A 4,162-nucleotide genomic window follows, 5' to 3' on the forward strand; every position below is an offset into this window, starting at 1 on the left:
CCTCCTCCTCCTCCTCCTCCTCCTCCTCCTCCTCCTCCTCCTCCTCCTCCTCCTCCTCCTCCTCCTCCTCCTCCTCCTCCTCCTCCTCCTCCTCCTCCTCCTCCTCCTCCTCCTCCTCCTCCTCCTCCTCCTCCTCCTCCTCCTCCTCCTCCGCCTCCTCCTCCTCCTTTTGGAAAGCGACAAAGTCGAAAGATCCACCTTTGGTATCCGGCGCTTTTGCTATGCTGTATAGTTGAGTAGAATGCACATACCAAACTTCCCAGAAAAAAAAAAACATTTACATATTTGATTTCTCCCGTCCTTTTCTCTCGTGTGCCTGGAAGAAATCTCTCTTGCCTTAGCTTCTGCGAGAAAGGTAGGCATTCAGAGTGTGAAGAAGTGAGCTGATGTGTTGGGAAAAACGGAGTAGAAGGAGGAGGCGGCTAATTTCTAGGCCAGGGGAAGAAAACCATGCCAGTTTTTTACACTGATGAGATTGTGCTGTAGACGTCTGATAAATGCCAAGTGTGGTGCATGGTGGCATCCTCCATCTTTTGTAATAAAATCAGTGACTAGGCTGCTTACTGTCAGCCTTTCCCTCCATGTTAATTTTCCTAAGTAAATCGCGTTTTTTGCTCTTGTCTTTGGGTGGAATGCAGTAAAGTAAACCCCAGCTTCTTTGTTGACAATCTGATGCTGAGTATCAACCAAGTGGATTGTCAGTTTTGTGGTGCAGGGTTGAATTTTGGGAGAAAATCTGATGCCATCACAGTCTCCGACGCCTTTGACTAGAGCAAGTTACAGTAGCAGAAAATTTCCTCTCTTTTCCTAATTACATGCTAAGGGGTGTGCAGTACTTCGGTCCTCTCTGAAAGTGTCGTGAGGTACATATGTGTCCAGAGGGAAGTCAGTGAATCTTTACAGACACTCTTACGGCCTGTTAACGGAGGTGTCTTGCCCGAAGCCTCCGGCGTCTGAAGAGCCCGCACAGTTAAGCATGCAAACTTTAAAACATGCCGCTCTTCTACGAAAGTGGTCTATTTTTGTTGAGCTACTTTTAAAGAGGCGTGAAATTAAATGCTCTCACCTTGAACATGTTCAATTTATAAGTAGTATATTTTCTTCTTCAAGACAGAAGCAGACGTAGGCAGAAATCTAGCTTTCTTTCCATTTACTAAACCCTGTAAGGCACTCTACTTGTAATGCCTGCCTTTTTCCATGTTGTCCAAGAAGTGGGCTTTGCGCAGCCTTCTATGGCTCTCAGCATCAGGAAGTAATGCCTTTCTTTTTCTTCTTCCTCTTCTACTTTTTAATAGCCGCATACTCAAACCGTTGGAGGCATTATCTTACCCAGAGATGGCTCATTCGGGTCTACTTCTTTTCCGTCGCAAACAGATGCTCTCCCATCTTGTAACTTGCTGACATTTATGATTATCAAGCCAAAATTACAAAAATATTCCCTTAAATTGGGATTACTTTTTCTTTTTTGCGAGAGAGAAGACAGCCTCATTAGTAAGAAATTAGGAGGCAAAAGCTCATTACTTGGTGGAACGAGGAGGAATTGACACACGTCAATCAGGTAGCTCAAACGGTGTCTAGATTACCCTGTCTGGAGGCTGCTTTTTTTTCTTGCCCAAAATTTTGCTGCTAAAACTGGAGGTTAGGCAGCCTCCCTCGACCAAGTCAATTCAAATGTTTGCCTGAAGTCGAGTGCTTAAAGTTCAGGGCCTTCTGCCCACTGCAAATTAATCAAGTCGTGGAACATATCATCGGGGCTGGTCTCCCCTACCCTGGCCATGCTTGACTTGTTAACGAATTAGGAGAGTAGTTGCTCCACACATCCACTTTTTGTTAGAGTGGAGGTGGTGAAAAAAGTGCTTCGTCAACTGATATCTGTCAGTGTTCGTCTTGGAGGACCGAAATTCGCGGCATCTTTGAACATCTGGCGGGAGAGTGTTCCCACGACGTGTGTGGTGGGTGTGTGAGGCAGCGATCAGGTTTGGTGGGTGTCTACTCCCTTGAAAAAATTTTGTCCAATCACAAATCAGCAAATGTGACTTTAAAACCTTAGACATTTTCGGTTTCAAAGAGTCCATTTTTTTCCCATATTAAGTATATTCTTACCTACTCAGGAGTCAAACTTACGAATTTTTTGGCCTGTTTAATGATCAGATTTTCTTGCCTGAACACGCTGTCACGAATGTGTGACAGCTTGTTCTTCACTAGTTGCTCGGACTTAAAAAGTCTTCACTATGAATGTAAATTTTATTCCAAAGATCCAGTAACGAGTGAACTGGCAGCTGCTTCCCCTTGAAGGAGGGATGCAACCCACACCCACCCTCTACAGACGGGCAATGTCGGGCAATAAATTTAGTCCAGATTAGAAAACGCAATAAAAAAGTGGCCATCATCCAAGTGGGTCAGACAGTCAGACTCGCCTGTTGACCGAATGTAACCCAACTTGAAATTAAGTGGTCCTCTTCCGCGTTATCAATGAAGGATGTCCTCCTAGTGGCATGTAGTTTTGAATGTTTTAAGCTCGATCTGCTGTAAATGTTTTTACTCAGCTTGACGGGTTCCACTTTCTTGCTGTTGAAGTGTGGATCATGTGCTGAGTTCCAAAGGAAAGATATCACTTGGTGAAGTTTAATGGCTATGAAAAATCTCCCACTTATTGTATATGCTGGAGTAGTTATAATCAAGAAGAGGCTGCTAATTCTTGACGCAACCTTTTACTTTGCACATTACCACAAATGTTTTATTGTTCCAACTTGACATTAACTGCCACTGGTTCCTTCATCGACTGAAGCTTCCCTAAAAGTACTAGAAGTGGCTTTTCATTGACCAGAAAAACGTTGTGCATTTACCTTTAACTCAATTGGTCTGTGAAACATGGTTTGGAGTCACAGTTCATTGCAAACAGGTGAAGTTCATGTGTCGCATATGTGTGACGCCCAATCCCACCAACAACGACCTGTTACCATGACAAAGAATGGATTCATTTCTCCTCATACACTTCAGCTCAATATTGATAGCAAAATTTTCTTAAGTAATTCTGGTATCAATAAAAACGCAATTCATTCAGGAATAGAAACCTCGGGATCTACGTCACTCACTGCAACTATAAGGTCTCTTGTGGGCAATAAATAAGGGGAAGGGAAGGTTGGCGGGTGAGGGGAAGAAAGTAGGTACCTAAGCTGGACCTGAAATATCTCCATGCCATGTACATACGTTAAAATTGCGGCTCCGTACGGGTCGACGGACAGTGACTCATCCTGGCCTAGATTCACTCAGCAGCCTGGAAAGTACCGAATCGAGGAGAGGGCTGACTAGGCGACCTTCGTGGTATTGCAGAATGTGCCTCCGTGTCTATTTATTGCTCTTTCCCTTTCCTCGCAAAGACCTAATTTATGATCTTATTTCTGGGGTTTCCTTACTGCGTAGCACTTTTGCTCTCGGCGTCACATATATGTGACACAAATTTTGAGTTGGTTTATGGTCGCTGATTACACTGGTATAGGTTGCAATCTGGTTGGCGAATTGTGAAGCAGCAAAGCAGTTGCAGGATGCCCTTGATTTATTGGTGACTACATATTTCAGTTGGTCTTTTAAGAGTTTTCATTGTTGCTGCCATATTCGGATCATAAAGCGCCCGTGCTCTGGTGGATGGCTTTCTTCCAAGACCCTAAGGGAGAACAAAGTAAACCATTCCACTGACTTAGCTGTTAAAATACAGCTGTCAGCAATGACACTTAAATGACTCCTGATTTCTCCTTCCAATGGTAAGTCTGTACATTACAGAAATGGGGTTATTTCTGCCTGCCGGTGATACCGACAACTGCCTTTATCCTGTGAACTTGCAACTTTGGCGTGTTACAGTGTACTGTCTCACTATTTCCGCACAGCACTCGAGTTACTCACGAAATCATTTATGGCCTGCTAGTGTCCGAAAACCGCTGTTATTGATAGGCCACAGGGGTAGAACAGTTGACATAAGCAGACCCCGATGCCATGGCCTTAAAATCCGGCGCATGTAGCAAGCTGAGATTTTATAAACAAAACCACTCCGTTTTGAGGCCTCCTGCATCAACCCCCTTGACTGCTTTTCTGTGTCAGCCATCTGATCAACCGCCAGATCGGATAGTCGAGCCATGTTATGTAGGTTGGCTGGCTTGACTCAGTG

This window comes from Echinococcus granulosus, assembly GCF_000524195.1.
Source record: "Echinococcus granulosus chromosome Unknown EG_S00054, whole genome shotgun sequence".
NCBI classification, from domain to species: domain Eukaryota; kingdom Metazoa; phylum Platyhelminthes; class Cestoda; order Cyclophyllidea; family Taeniidae; genus Echinococcus; species Echinococcus granulosus.